This window comes from Python bivittatus, unplaced genomic scaffold (assembly GCF_059951505.1).
Source record: "Python bivittatus isolate LINGU-HERP-01145 unplaced genomic scaffold, Pbiv_v1 ctg000480_np1212, whole genome shotgun sequence".
Classification (NCBI taxonomy): Eukaryota; Metazoa; Chordata; class Lepidosauria; order Squamata; family Pythonidae; genus Python; species Python bivittatus.
This window is the reverse complement of record NW_028277075.1, coordinates 67,614,151-67,631,096: the sequence shown is the minus strand read 5'-3', so window position 1 is coordinate 67,631,096 and position 16,946 is coordinate 67,614,151. Positions and strand designations below refer to the sequence as shown.

Below are 16,946 nucleotides of genomic sequence, written 5' to 3'. Positions count from 1 at the left end.
ACTGGTAGCACACACCGGGGGCGTCTTCCCCAAAGATGGCCCGCCCCCTGCTCCCATCATAATGTCCCTTACCCATCACCACCTCGATAATGTAGCCCCCCCATCATCCCCGGGGGTGCCAGGCCCAAGTACCTCCAATCCCAGGCCCTCAGAGTTCCCAATCTGGGGCAAAGATCCCTCTATCCAATCAAACATCTCCATTCAGAACCAGACACTCCCAAGTGAGGGGAGATCTCGCCCACGCACCAGCTCATGCTCTCGGCGCAGGCTGAGACCCACCCCCCACCAACCTCACCCCACAATCACACTCTGCCCCCCTGCACAACCTCTCTCACTAGTCAGCAGGGCGGGCATCCCATTCACACACTCCCACCTCCTGGTTCTCACCCAGCAGGTAGAGGCTCACATCCCCATACGCTCCTAGACTCCCCCCCAGACTCTCACTACCAGGAGGGAGTCCCAAATACCCACTGGAGGGACCCCACAGCTCTGCACTGGCACTGGGCAGGATTGAGTAGGGGTGGCTAGATCCTGGAACCCCAATTTGCCCCTCTTGAAACAAAAGTCAATTGGGATGCTGTCCGGCACCCTCCCCCTGCTGCCCCACTGTTCCTCCAAACTGAGGGATCTTCCTCCACAGTTGGGCAGCCACCTTGCATCGGGGCTTGCTGGAATTCGCCACACCGTCCGAGCCCTAGGAGATGGAAAGAATCCGGGGGGGGAGTAATCTCACAATCTTCCCCCTTCATGCAGCGGCCGCGCCCGGTGTTTGCTGGCAGTCGCCATTTTGGAAATCTTGGAAATTTTAATGGTTTAATTGGTTTTAATACCCCAATTCAAGTATGCCAACATTTTCTCAGCCCATAATCCATTTAAAACTTTCTATAGCCAAAGTCTTGTCTTGCTTTTTGCTGTGTACCGTATTTTTCCGACAATAAGACGCCCCCATGTACAAGACGACCGCCACTTTTCCAGCCCAAAATTAAAAAATCAATATTTTAAAGAGAGTGCAGAACACATTTTTATTTAGTAATTAGTTAACATTGACCTGATACACTCGGTGGGAGGAGGTCCAAACCGTCTCTCTGCAGCTCTATTTCCATGCTTTTTTGCATAACTGATTACATTCAAGCACGAGTGAAACTGCAGCTAGCTTGTCTCTGCAAACAGCCTTCCTCTAATTGGTTTGTTCAGCATCAGCTGACGTCAGTTACATCAGGCTTGTGACTGGAGGAAGTCTGTTTGGGAGACAAGCTATTTCACTTGTGATCGGAGGCTAGCAATAGGAGGAAGCCTCTTTGCAGAAACAAAGTATGGGCAGTTTTGCCACCGCGCGGTTCTCTGGCTGACTTCCTTGAATAAGACGCCCTTCAATTTTTAGGGTAAGGATTTTAGAAAAAAGTATCGTCTTATAGTTGGAAAAATACAGTATTTTAAATTCTTGAAACTTATGTTAGATGCAGTTTCATTTTCTTATATTAAGGAGTGAAAGCACACCCAGTGTTTCTGACCTCTTGACCACATTCTCCCATTGATCCATTTGTATGTTATAACCAAAATTCTTAGCCCATTTTATCATGCACTCTTTAACTTTTTCTTCTTCCTTTTCAAATCTCAGCACAGATTTAGCAATTACATGTTCATTATTTGTACATAATTTCATTGCAAACTCTGTTACATGTTGTTCTATACCTGGTAGCTTTCTATCCTTATTAAAACTCTCCCTTGACTGTGCGTATGAAAACCTTTGACAAGTAAATCCCTCTGCAGTCAGCTGTTCTCTTGATTTATCTAGTTTTCCTGTACTAGCACATCTTGATATATTAAGCATTTTTCTTTGCCTGCTATTTCTTTTCTCTAAAATGCTTCTTGTGCTCAGGCCACTCAAGATATTTTTGGGCACAACCTGGGTTATATCCTTATTCTTAATATGGCACTCCTAACATCATGATTTTGGAAGTCTACATTAACTTTATTGTACCACAAATAACCATGCCATCCAAACCTTAGTTGGGCTCTTCTAATTCTAATATTCTCTTTTTTCCTAGCAACAGCCATTCTTTTATCCAAACCAAACAGCAGACTGCAAAATCCTATTTCAAGTCAGGCAGTCTCACTCCTTCTTTTATATTTGACCCTTGATTTCTTCCCCTGCCATATAAATCAGGATAGATGTTTGCCATTGTTTAAAAGGTGCATCATTTCTCAAAACAGGTTGTTTGAAATACAAACATCATTCTAGGTGACACATTCATTTTCACCACAGAAATTCTTCCAAACAATGATAATTCTAACTTTTCCCATCTTAATACATCCTTCTTAATTTCACTCCATACCTTAACATAATTATTTTGAAATAACATGCAATTCATATTAGTCATAATATTACTATAATATTATCTCAACCACAAACCCTGTTTTTACAGACAAAATTGTTTTTACTTTACAGACAAAAATGTTTTTACTTTTTGATCTTCCATCCTCATATTCTTTGTCAACATCTTCATTTTCTCCTTATTAATTTGAAACCCAGCCAATTCCTTTATTTTTTCCATTAATATATCTATTCCTTCTATAGGATTTTCCAGAATTAAAGCCAAATCATCAGCAAATGCCCTTAATTTATATACTTATTTTTTAACTTTCACTCCAGTAATTCTCTCGTCTTGTCTTATATCTCTGTTCAGAAGTTCAAGGGCCAAAATGAACAACAATGGTGAAAGTGGGCATTCTTACCTCATTCCTTTCTGTATTTCACAGGGTTTAGTCTGGTCCCCATTCACAATCATTTGTGCCACTATATTTGTATAGTATATATCACTTTCACCCATGGAATAAAAGTCTCCCCAAAGTCCACATATTCAAAAATCTTAACCCAAAAAGTCCAGTTCAAATTGAGACACCTGCATGACTGCTTCACTCAACAGCCGCAATCTGGGCACTCCCAGTTTCGGTTGTTAAGCGATTTCCCACATCGTTGAGTGGACAGAATAAATAGCTGTCTGCTAAAGGATTTCAAGTCCTCTTGGCAGGCAGCCCTTTTGTTTTCAACTGTTCCTAAAGCCCACTGAAGGATTTGCCCTCCCCTCCCAAGGATGGAGGGGAAATGCTTTGTGGGGCTGGAGGAGCAGAGCTCAAATTTTCAGGGCTTGAGCTCTGTTCTGGCACACTGCTAAGAGGTTTCCCCTCCATCCACAGAAGGGAAGGGAGGCCTCTTGGTGGTATGCAGGAACACAGCTCAAATCTGAAGATTTGAGCTCCAAACCTGCACACTGCTGAGAGGTTCCCCTCCATCCCCTCTGCTTGCAACCTTCCCTGCACTGACTTTCACATGATCGCTGGTCACTTGGCAACCAGTCATAAACGCAAGCCTGTTGCCAAATGTCAAAATGCAGCCACATGGCCACAGGTGCAAGGGGGTGGCATGACATTTTATGAGGCCATCGTAACTTTGAATAGTTATTAAATGAAGGGTCATTAAGCGAAGACTACTTGTATATATTTATCTAATGCAAATATTATTCAGATGCATATATATTTCCAATACATTTATGTGACTATCATTTTTTTATCTAATGTATTTTGTATAAATCAGTCCCATATTTCATTATACTTGTCCATACAAAGTCTACATCTATAGGCAATCTGCTCATAAGTGGCAAGTGCAATCACGTCTTCAATCCATTGATTAATGGGGCCATATATTTATCTTTCCAATGCTGCAGTGTCAGTCTTTGGCCATAGTAAGGGTACAGAGAATCCATTTACATTGTCCAGATGTCAAATTCCATGTACTAGGTATATATAGTTCAAAAGAATAGTATCCTTTGAAGATTTTAGCTTTTGTCACACAATCATATTCATAGAGTCCACTACTTCCTCCCAAATCTTGATAAATATAGAACATTGTAAAAACATATGTTTTAAAGAAGCATTATTCTTATTACGTCTCCAACAAAATGCTGGTTTTGACAGTCCTTTTCTATACAGATGTAGTAGAGTCCAATAAATTCTAAATATTTTTTTTTGTTATATAAGTCGTAATTTAAGGTCCATTGACACTCTTGGCATAAAAGTTAAGACACTCTGTCATTGTCTAGGCAATATAGGAACCTCTAATTCTTTGTTCCACTCATCCCTTAGCATCTGCATATCACACTGATTTATTGATAAGAAATATCTATAAATATTTCTTATCAATCAAAATAGAAATACTGCAGGTGTACAACTGGTTTCTATGATTTATAACTGTAATTTACACATTTTAGGTGGTAGGGACCCTGGTTTTATATATCCTTTTACTTATCATTCAGGTAATTTTAGTAGTGTTTTAGATTTTATATTTGTGTTTCAAGAGACAAGTTAGAGATGTTTTCAGATATACAACTCCTGATGAGAGAAGACAGTGATCACCAATCAATTTCAGTTTCTTTCCGAGGAAATTCTCACCTTCGGGAAACTTATCTAGGGATAAGAGGTTCCTTGTAAATTTGGAAGTGAGACAGGACAGAACACGTAAATGGGCCAAAGTTGATATTGAAGCATTATCCAGTTTTATGGATTCTTCACAGCCCCAGACCCAAAGAAACCTAATTTCACATTCGTCTTCAGGTGCAGACAATATCTTGGCTTGCTATGATGATTTAAGCCATTCACTGAGAAAATTTCTCATTGCTAAATTTCTGATGAAGAACAGACAAGAAGCCAGAGCTAAATGGTTTGATACTGCATGCTTCCTCAGCAGAAAATGCTTGAGAGCTGCAATGCACTGAGCCCGAGGTTGCCCCACCATAGATAACCATGCTAATATGTTGAAAACTAAGTGTGATTATAAGAAATTGATAGCTTCTAAAAAAGCTTCCCATTGAGCTAAAGTATGGTCAAATTTGGAAGTTTGGGCAAAAGAGTCAAACTCAGCCTTCTTCTGGAACACTGTTTCAGGCATGCTGAAAGAATGTAAATTTTATTTTGATATTCCCATTCCTACCTCAGTGTAGGAGGATTTTTATTCTAACCTCTTTTTAAAATCTAGTCAAGATTCTAGATACAGTCAAACTTTGGAAAACCTTCCCACCTGACCCCATTTCTGTTTTTGAAACTAAATCTATTATCTGTTCATTAAAATCAAAGAAGGACCCTGGTGAAGACTTCCTGCCCCCAGAACTATTCAAGACTTACATGGATTGGTGGGTGCCTTTGTTAGCAGGGTTATTCACATTTATTAACAATACTGGCTGCACACCTGCAGGTTGGGAAGTCGCCATTATTGTCCCTTTACATTAAAAAGGGGACAGAGGCAACCCAACCAATTACAGACCAACAAGCCTTACTGATATCATCGCTAAAATGTATGCAAAGCATTTGTTGAACAAAATTGAAGTTTGGTATGGAGAATAACCTCTTGGTGGACGAACAAGCAGGATTCAGACCAGAGCGTTCCACCATAGATCACTGCTTCATTTTATATCATCTTGTATCAAAGTACTTAAAAATGGGTAAGAAACTGTTTACCGCATTTATTGATCTAAGTGCGGCCTTTGATTCAATAAATAGAAATATTTTGTAGAAGAAATTGGTGGATCTAAATATGGAACCCAGACCTCTTTTTCTGGTTAAAGCTCTTTATTCTAATACTCAGGTGAAAATTCGTACTGGTGTAGATGGATCCCTGACTAAGAGCATAGCTACTAACGTCGGGGTTAGACAGGTTTGCGTCTTAGCACCTATGCTCTTCAATCTATATGTTAATGATTTACCAGGTTTTCTGAATGAGGCAAATATTCAGATGCCTAAAATCTATAACAGAGTTATCAATATTTTATTATACGCAGACTATATGGTCCTATTAGCCCACTCCCAAGTAAGCCTGAGACGATTGCTGCAAAAGCTAAGCTCCTATTGTATCCTTAATTCTCTCATTATTAATAAAAGTAAACCCAAAGTGTTGGTATTTAGTAAAAAAAAAAACCTGTGAAATATAATTGGCAAATAAATGGAGAATCCATTGAACAAGTGAATTCTTAAATTTATCTAGGCATGACTTTCACTAACAACAGTTCGTGGATGAATCATTTTAGAAGAGGTGCAGTAAGGGCTGAGGCAAGCACTAAAATGTTATTCAAATTATTTTAGCATAACGAACCATGCACCCTGACACCTATCTTGAAAGTCTTTAGGGCCAAAATAATTCCGATGATGACTTATGGAGCAGAATTGTGGGGTTTAAATGGGGTTTAATTTGTTTGAATTAAACAAATTCAGACGTGCTTCCTGAGACATATTCTTGGAACAGATAAGAACACGTCTGCCTCAGCACTAAGAGCGGAATTAGGCTTTTACCCTCTAAACAGCCATTCAATGACCTAAGTTTTTACATATTGGGTGAAGATTCAAACAACAGACCCCATCAGACTTCCTAGAATTTGCCTAACAGAGCAGCTAAGTATGCCGCAGCCTAACACGTGGGTTCATCAACTTCATGATGTTATCTCATATCATGGGCTCTCTGTTCAGCACCTACCACTCAGGCCCCCCAAGCAAGGGAAATTTTCAAGCAGGGAGTTATGGACACAAGTGCCTGAACTTGGATCTTTTATTTATTTGTTTGTTTGTTTGTTTGTTTGATTTTTCAACCACCCATCTCCCCCCAATGGGGGAACTCTGGGCGATTCACAACAAACATAATATATATAAATACATAAAACCTTAATTAAAAACATTACTAAAAACAAGAAGGAGAGACCAAGAGAATGAAAAATCTGAGGCTGAAGGCAGAAGGCCTCTATGGGGCTAGCCATCCCCATGCTTGAGGTATTCCCACCCCACACCAGGCCAGGTGGCAGAACCAGGTCTTCAAAGCCTTGCGGAAGGCCAGGAGTGTGGGGGCTAATCACACCTCCAGGGGCAGAATGTTCCAAAGAGCGGGGGCTACCGCAGAGAAGACCTGCCTTCTGGACCCTGCCAGTCGAAGTTCTTTCACTGAGGGGGTCCGAAGCATGCCCTCTCTGTGTGATCTGTGTGATTATTATATATATATAACATATAGCCAAAAATAGATCTTTAAGGTGGTTGGCTACTAACAAAATAAATTTTCAGCCTGAAAAATACCTATTTATGAGTTTGCCTCAATTTCTAAGATTTGAGCTGTTGGACTCAATGGCCAAATATGGACATTTCCATACTATTCCATTTCATGAAAGAACCTGTATATGCCTGATATTGAAAATATTTTCCATCTTCTGTTTAATTGTCAATTATATGCATCCATCAGGCTTAAATACTGATCCCCATTACTGGAAAGAACAGAGTACTGGGACCCAAATTTATTTTCTCCAGGGTACCAATACATATATTGTACGCAGAACTGCCATATTTATACTGAAGGCTGGGGCTTTAAGATCCTGTAATATAGAACAAATTGGGATATCTTGTAAAGATGATTCCCTTATCTGATAATTGTCTCCTTGTATCATGATCACACACACATACACACACACACACACACACACACACATATATATATATATATATATATATGTATATATGTCTGTCTGTCTCTCGTATCCTTTGTTTTACGCATCCTTTTATAGTTCTAATTATGTTTTGTTTGTATTTTTTACCTTGTTGTATTGATAAGGTCAACTGACTAATCAATAAAATCTAAATCTAAATCTAAATCATATTCATATAGTCTACTACTTTCCCCAAAACCTAGTAAGTATAGGACATTGTAAAAACATATGCTTTAAAGAGGCATTGTCCTTATTACATCTCCAAGAAAATGCTGTTTTTGACAATCCTTTTCTATACAAGCGTAGTGGAGTCCAATACATTCTAAATATTATTTTTTGTTGTATAAATTGTAGTCTAAGGTCTATTGACACTCTCGCTATAGAAGTTAAAGCACCGTCTCCCATTGTCTAGGCAATATAGAAACCTCTAATTCCACTCATCCTTTAACATCTGCATATCACATTGATTTACTGATAAGAAATATCTATAAAAGTTAATAGTAGGTTTTTTAGTTCTAAAGGATTTAACAAGTTGTTCTGTATCTCGGGGTCTCAGAAGCTGAAAATGCTGCTGGTCCAAACAATGTTGTTAATAATGTTATAGCTGTAGGTATTGCCACCGGGATGCATCTAATAGATGATATTTATCTCTTAACACAGCATATGTTAAAAATTCATCTTCATCATCTATCAATTCATCCAGAGTCAATATCCCTGCTTCCACCAACTTTTCCATATCACCATCTTTTTCCCAACTTTTAATGTTCGGTTTCCCCATAGAGTCAATTTAGGATGGGAAAAAGGATCAAATCTTTTCTTATTAGACATTCCATTCCATAGCTTTCTAAGTGACATAATCATTTCCAAAGATATAAGGGTTCTGTTGTATTTAGACCCTAATACTGTCCATCCAACCAAGGGTGCTATATATGCATCCTCCAATGTTGCATTGCTTTGAAATCCTAAACCTCATTGGTAGAGCACCAGAGGAATTATGGAATGAACTTCCAGAAGTTGTTCAGGATGAGCGTGAAAAGAGACTGCCAAGAATGAAGAAACAGAAGAAAACAAACTGGATGAAGAACAAACTGTGGAAACTGCCAAGAAGAGGAGAGAAGCCAAAGCCAAGAAAGACAAAAATCTCAGGAAAGAACTTAACAAAAAGTTTCAGAAAGCTGTTAGAAGAGACAAAAAAGCAGTATTGCAACAACATCTTTAAAGACATTGAAGATAGAAACAGAAAGGGAAAAACAAGGAACATCTATCAAAATATCTCTGAACTCAGGAGGTTTCATCCTTGAATTGGTATGCTAAAGGATATCAGTAAACAGATAGTAATGTATTGTACAAGTACTGATTCAAAAGAGATCAAACATAGATGGAAGGGGTACATTGAAACACTATACAGTAGAGATGTCAACATCCAAGATGCCTTAGGAGGTATTCCCTATTTACAATAACATCTGGTGCTAGAAGATGAAGTTACATCAGCACTCCGGCCGTTACAAAGGACTTTATGGACTAGGTCAGTGTCCAGCCCAAGATTCTGCACCCAGCAAGAATTCCTTGGACACAGAAAGGGCCCCCTGATGGTATTTTATCCCAATGGCTTGTACCAGTATCTGGTTATATTCCCTCATTTTTTCACAAGCACCACTTCAGGCATCTCTTCTGATGCTTCATCTGCCAGAGTGATTTGGTTTGCCAAGGTGCAGTCTAGGACTGGTGTTCAGGAAAAAGCCATTCAAGGGGAAGCAAACGTAATCCCCTTGTCCCTTTTCTATGCCAGGCTTCAACAAGGCACCCAACAGGAAACTTGGCAATCACCCACCAGAATCCAATCAGATCCATAAAATCTTTGGGATGGACTACTGAATGACCACAGAAGTTCATAGTGGCAGTGATCATGCCAAATGATTGATACAAACCCAGTGGACCATTATCCTATTTCTTGGACATGATACAAAGACCTGCTCTCTGGAAAAAGCTCTAATGTGGAAACTGCCACTGCCGGTGGAAAGAACGAGAAAAGGACCAGCAATAGCAAGGTGGATGGACTCAGTTACAGTGGCAATGGATGGTTGGAAGACTTGAAGGACCAGGTTAGGGACAGTTCGTCATGGAGAAAACCTATTTATGTGGTTGCTAATAGTCAAATTCATGGCATATAATCATCACCATCATCAATGGCAATTACACAAGAACTATTACAACACATTTCCAAGTGGGGTCACTTTTTGACAATGAGAAAATCGACCTTATTGCCCGAGGACCAAAATTGCTGTGGATTTTACAGCCGAGAGATACACTGGTGTAACATCTTTGGTGTTAGAATGGAGAGGGGTTTGCTTTCTGCTTATATACAGTGGCATGCCCTGCCAGTGTTGGGGGCAGGTGGTTTATTTTTATTTTTTTCTTCTCCTGGTACTTCCTTGGTTAGGGTAATGTTTACTGCTTGATTGTCTGGTGATATTCTTGGTGTTAATCTTTACTTATCTGAGTGATGATTGCTAGTGAGGAGATGTTCTGGTCTTTTGTTTCCTTTTTATTGCCTTTTTTTAATAGTATGTAGATGTTGTTTAACCCTATGTGCCTGTTGATGGCTGCCTTGTCTGAATACCAAGCTTCCAGAAATTCCCTTGCATTTTTGGATTTAGCTTGGTCTAAGATGTTGACAGTTTCCCAGTTGAAACTATGGTTAAGTCTGTCCATGTGTTGTGAGATTAAGGAGTTTTCATCATGACTGCTAGTTGGTGTTCATGGATGTGCTCTGCTCATTGGTTTGAGTTTTAGTTGGATCCACGCAACTTTATCAAAAAGTGCCTGATCACTCAACCTACTACAACACAACCAACACAAGCTATGAAAAGGATTGAAGGGCATTATTTTGATACACAATTTTATATTTTATATATATACAGTATATATATATGCTTCACATAATGTTTAACCATACCTGTAACAGTGCACTCTATTTTATTTCTAAAGGGTTAACTTGCTTTTGCTTTGTAAAGAGCACTGGCTTCTTCTTCTCCCCCCCCCCCCTTATCTCTTTGCTGAATGCCCGATTGTCTTCGAATAAGCAATTAGCCGAGTACAAGTTGTTTGTTGTACCAAGCTTTTGCAACAGTCGGGGGCCCTGCATTCCAGAGAGAGATAAGAAAAATCTTGTATGCCATTCTCTTGGTAACCAGAAGAAAAAGTTACATTTATGTTTACCTTCCTAAGAACCACCTTTCACTTGCTCAGACCGTCCCAAAAATCCCTTGTATGGGTATGAGGGGATGTACTATCTGATTACAGATTTACATGTCTATAAAGTCTCTGATGTTTGTGTTGTAAGGTGTGATTTCATCAACATTTCTTGTGAATGTGTTGATTGGGGTCACCCAGCTGTGTCTTGATCAAAATACATCTATTATCTTAAAGAAGCCTCGTCTCAAGTCTTTTTATTTGGCTTTATTGAGACTTGGGAAATAAAAGGTGCCATACAGGATCACACTGCCATACATCAGAAGCGTCTCAGAAACAACCAACAGACTATTACAACCACATGGCATCTCTCTAACACACAAACCAACTAAAGCCCTCCAAAACAACTTAAGAAAACCAAAAGACCCAGTACCCCAAGAAGAAAAAACAGGAGTCATCTATAGCATACAATATAAGGAGTATAATAACCACTACATAGGACAGACAGGCAGAAGGCAAGCAGAGCACATCCATGAACACCAACTAGCTGGGTAATGAAACATTTGCAAGAAAACAACCAAGCTCAGAGAAGGACCCCAAGGACTCCACAGTTCAACCCTGAGCTATAGCTATTCTCTTCTGTTGGTACTCGTGGAACAACACCATCAAAGTGGGAAGGCAAAAGACTCTATTCATCTGAAATTACTATGACTGCCCCCAAAAGGAAAGTAGACTGAATAAAATAATTAAACCCAGGCAAAAATCCTGTGCAATGCCCACTTTCTCCACCTTTCTGGAAGTTGAGTAATTCATCCCAATCTGCATATGCCAAGACTTCTCTCACATACACACAAACCTTCCGCACAGAGAGAAGCCCAACGTACGTCTATCCCTCCTTCAAGCAGAAACAGCAAAAAGCAGATCCATTGACTCCCAGGGGGTTTCCTCTACCACAAATGGATCCGTTTCATCTAAAAAGCATACAACCCTTTGTCCCAATGCACACCATACCCGGAACATGGTGCTCCTGTCATTAATCTTTATCACTTCACCTCACCTCACACTAATATTTGACATTCCTCCACACAGAAATAAAAACATAGGGGAGAGTAAGATTTCTGAACACAGTTCAGGGGCAGCCTCCCCACAGACTGGAACTCTCCGAGAGATGGGAAGGGGCTTTCTGCTGTGGGGCTCTCACACTGTGGAAGGCAAACGAAGGAGCTTTTGGTCCCAACTCTTCCAGTGGTCATCTAAGTAACAACTGATTCAACAATTTTAATGATTGGTTTTAATTGTGTTGATTTTATTCTTATGGTTCATATTTTGTGAATGCACACACACACAAAACGTACACACGCGTACATATAGTGACCAAACCTAAATGTTTGTAGAAACAAAAAGTCAGGATATCAATATAATAATATATGCATAAATACGTTGCTTTGTTCTAGGGAGTTTGCTTAACGTCTCTTCTTTTGTAAAAGATTCAGGGGCCTTCTTTGCCCCATTCGGCCAAGTGCCTTTGGAAGGGCACTTGGCCAAGGTCTGTGAATACCTCACAATTGGAGTGGGTAGCCAGTTCTGCAGATTCCACTTCTGCTAATGCCTTATTGTGTTGGCTAAGAGCAAAACTCTTCTCCCACAGCAGCTGAGAGGATTCTCTGATACTGAGAATTCAAGACATGGAGAGATTTAGCTGCTTGGACCATGACTTGAGGGACTGCTGACCCAAGATGGCTTCCATCTCACAAGTACTGACATAAAACTGTCTGGCTGAAGCATGGCACACATGATTAAGATGGCTTCCAAATGAATTTAGTGGGAGCTGAAAGTAAAAACTGAAGTAGCTGCTTCAGCAAAAGGCTTAGAAACTGCAGAAGGAATTGCAGTGTTACTGTAATGCTGCTTATCAAACTACTCAGTGAACCATTATGAACCAAAGTTCATGGTCCTCATTATATATACTTATTTCTGTAAGCTGCACGGAGTCACCGTGAGTGAGTTGGCCGGCCATATAAATTGTTTAAACAAACAAACAAACAAACAAACAAAGACTAATATTCAGAATACGGGAACAATACATTTTATGTATGTGATAGAACATATATAAAGAGGAACTAGTGGGATAGCTCCAACAACTGGGAACATTGCAGTTAAAAGGTAGAATTTGCCCAAAAGACAAAATAGAATGGAAAGAGGGGCTTCCCTATATGTTAAAAGTATTCACAAATACTTAAAAATTCAAATGAAGGAACTCTGTAAGATTGTAAAGGGCCCTGGGTTAAAATAAGGGGAGCAGTGAACAAAGCAGTAATATTGTTGGGGTCTAGTATTCCCCCCCCCCCCAAAACCAATGTGACGATGTAGAGGATGATTCCCCCAAACAAAATGCAGAGCTTTCAAAGACGCACAGAGCAGTAGTAATAGGAGACTAATTGTGGTGTTGGGAGCCAAATTTCTGTCAAGTCTGATCTCTGCACCAGCCCCAAAGTCCTGTCCTAAAACTCGACCGTTCCTTCAAGCAGGAGCAGAAGATCACCTCTCTGTGCCATATTACAACGAGAAGCTGACCCTCGGCATTCCCGGCTTCTGATTTCTAGAGCTTTAAAGACCAGGACTTTGCGCAGTGCTCAGAATCTCATGGAGTCAAAGCAGGTTCAGCAATGGCGGGTCTTTTACTCTGCGTTATGCACCGTAGTCTGCATCCAGCCCTTCACCTCTTGCAGTGGTTGGGATGTAGGAACCCTTTTCTCATGCCACGGAGGCCATACAGGTGCCACGTGGACAGATCAGCTTCCTTCAGGGGTGGACACTCTCCCACCCCAACGGACCCATAGAGAGACCGCACTTCTTGCATTAGCTCAGTGGCCACAACAAGCCACAATGCCTTCAAAACGACAACCTGTGCTTCCTGACATAATCACGCAAATTATGTCTTGTGCAAGCGGACAAATCACATCATTTGTGTGATGCTATCCTGACACGGGCATCAACATTTGCCTCCCCCCACCCCACTTTTGACTTGCTGAAAGGAATTAACATGCAAGTTATGTTATATGGGTGTGGGGGGGGGTTGTTTATGAGGGCCCCCTGATGGTATTATCCCTAGAGAGATTGGCCTTGACTGTCTAGAATGAGCCACAGCTTCTGAGTAACCTTCACGAGCCTTTGGACACTCCATTGCCAGCCACCCAATGTAGCACTGAGAGGACAGGGCAGTTCCTTCTCTGGAGACATTTCCTCCCAGTATTAAATTATGCTACATATGTGCAGAAAACTCTTTCTTGAAGGATGTAAAAGGTAAAATTAAACTAATATTCTTTGTGGAAAATGCTGGTTGAAGGTTGAAGAGAGCATCGTCTTCAATATTCCTACTAAATTGTAGAGTGCAGCCACAAAGATTGCACACTATCTACAGTACAGCATACGAGTTTATTATTTATGAAAGTATTTTTATGTCACCTGCTCCACAGATTCTAGGCAGTTTACAATCATAAAGCATAAAATACAATCAACACTCATTCTGAGCTGGAAGGGCAAGCTCTTCCAAAGTGAGGGGGTTGCAACCAAGAAGTCCATCCTCCAGGGGTTCCCCCTGCCCTATCAGATGGTGCAGCCCAGAGCTTTCCTCCTGGCTTGCATACATTGGAAGGGGAGACTCCATCTGGAATCCCAAAAGTAATGAGGACCCAAGCCAGAAATAGCTTTATTGGTGATAATAACCATCATTTTGAATTGAGCTCAGAAGCCTAATGGCAAGCAATGCAGATCCTTAAACACAAGGGTCATTTGACTAAATCAACTTCCAGACGTCAGCTGAATTCTGCACTAGCTGTAGGTTCCAAATTGTCTTCAAGGGGAGGCTCATATAAAGTGAATAACAATACTAAGCAGAAAATGTCAATGGGATAGGTCAGTGGGATAGTGGGAATCTGAGGGTGGGTTGCACTTGGGGATGCTGTTGGAGGAAGACAAACTCAGTTTACCATCTTTTGTTCTTTCTTCTTTGAAGTCATTATTCTCCACATGCTTCATAAGCAGGAACCTTACTGAATAAACCTTTCTGACTGGTGTGGGGACGGGGACTTAAGTATGTTTCCCACATCCCGTCTTTCATACAAAGCTGCAGATTATCACTGTACCATCACTGATTGGCATTATATGCTAAACATGGTTGATGAACTGGTGGTTGGAGACTGATCAAAACTGTATGGGATGAAACAGGTTGAAACTGAATCCAGGTAAGACAGAGTGGCTGTGCAGAAGGAGTCCTGCCTCTAATGATAAATCTCGAAGGGGCAGCATGAAAGAGCAGGTCCATGGCTTAGGGGACTCACAGCCATTGTTTGATAGGCAGGTAGAAGCTATGGCTAGAGATGGGCCTTTGCCCAGTTCCAGCTGGTGTGCCAGCTGTGGCTTCGCAGAGCAGGGGATCTTTGCTAGGGTAACTCATGCTCTTAAACTCATCCGTTTGGACGGCTGTAATGCACTGTGCACGGGGCTGTCTCTGAAGACCACGTGGAGTATGCAATTGGTAGAAAATGCAGCAGCCCATACTTTAGCAAGCCAAAGTCACTACACTTATGCAATTTCTATTTTACAGTTTCTGTACTGGCTACCAGTAAGTTTCCAGGTAGAATTCAGTGTGTTGCTTCTGACCTATAAAGCACTACATGGCTTGGCCCCAAGGGACTTACAAGGGCTGCCCAAGTTATCCAACTTGGCTTCATTGACCTCATATATCAAAGGTGAAAAATGATATTTTTAATCTGTCATTATTTGCATTAACAACATCACTGTCAAATACTAGAGGTTACTTCCAAATCACCAACTATAATCTGTCTTCAAATAAATAAATTGAACATTTATTACATTTTGGTGAGATTTGATACAGAAGGATCTGGGGTATCGTTTACTGCATGATAATTTTTATCCTTTGGTGTGCAGATGGTACTGGACCACAGTTGAGTTTGTTTGATATCTTTAAATAATGTTCATCCCTGGTAAATCAATACAAGATACCTTAAGCACTGAGTTCAAAATAAGAGGAAATCCTTACATTAACTATAAAGAAACAGAGAGAATGTCTCAAGCCACTGTTCTGCCCCAAATTACAGGAAAGGTCAAACTTAACGCAATGTCAGCTCAACAAAACATAGATAGAATCAGGTTCATAACTTCTCCCTTGTAAATGAATGCAACAAAAATTATGTTTGGATATGGATATGTATTTCAGACACACAGACACAAATAACATCTTCTCCATAACCTGAATACATATTTCACTCTAGTTTATAACTACATATGTACTTTCTCACATACACAAAAGCAACATTTATCCATAATTCTGAATTATCTGATCTACAACTTCTGCTTGATTGGCTTTCTCCAACTGATCTCCAGAAATCTTTGGTTTTCCATCAAGGTCAATATTTTTTAGCCACCAGTTAAAGTCTTTGAACTGCTCCTCAAGGAGCGCCTCCCATATTTTGTAAAGATCTTCTCTCACAATGCTGTTCATGTCAATTACTATGAATTAGATTCAGAATAAACATTTCTATTGCAGGTAGTCCTCGGGTTACAACAGCACTTGGGACCAGGATTGCTGTCTCTAAGCAAGATTGTTGTAGAGTGTGACGTCACGTGACTGCATAGGTTAGCGATGGCAGTCCTGGTTGCTGTTGTAACCCCAGGACCGCGCATGCCATTAAGTGGGAAAAGGCTGCGGACCAATGTGCGGCAGGGGGCTGCCGCGGGCAGGTGCTATTGACTATGGGTAGGCTGGCGGAGGTGGCGCACAGCTCGGGCAAGACCTACGCAGGTAAGTACCAAGGCAGATCCTTTGGTACGAGAAATGTTTATATTCAGTTAAAGCATTTCTATATGAGTTATAACAGTAAATAAATATACTGTAATTAATAATTATCGTGACTGTATATTGTGATAGTGGTGTTATATTGTTCAGTGTTTGTTTTTTAATTGCTTTTGATTTCTATTGATGAGCTCTGCCCAGAGTTATAAATTATGAATTGGGCAGCCTCATAACATCCTTAAATAAATAACTAATGGTAAGTAGCATTTCTCATGCAGGACTGTGTTCTGGGCACAAAAAATGCCATTTGCCACTTAGTGGACTTTGGGCTTTTCCAAAGACCCCTTGCCCTCAATTCGTCTGCTAAAGGGAGGGCTTGCAGTACTTTAAAGGGTGCTCAAAATCAAGCAGAAGCCCAACAGATCAAA

The 16,946-nt window shown here is 40.5% G+C and overlaps 1 protein-coding gene across 5 annotated transcripts in view; it reads right to left on the bottom strand.

Moving 5' to 3' along the window:
- Positions 1–16,946, bottom strand: part of LOC103056824 (NACHT, LRR and PYD domains-containing protein 12-like) — a 68,394-nt gene that overhangs the window by 50,381 nt on the left and 1,067 nt on the right. The gene's annotated exons all lie outside the window — the stretch shown is intronic.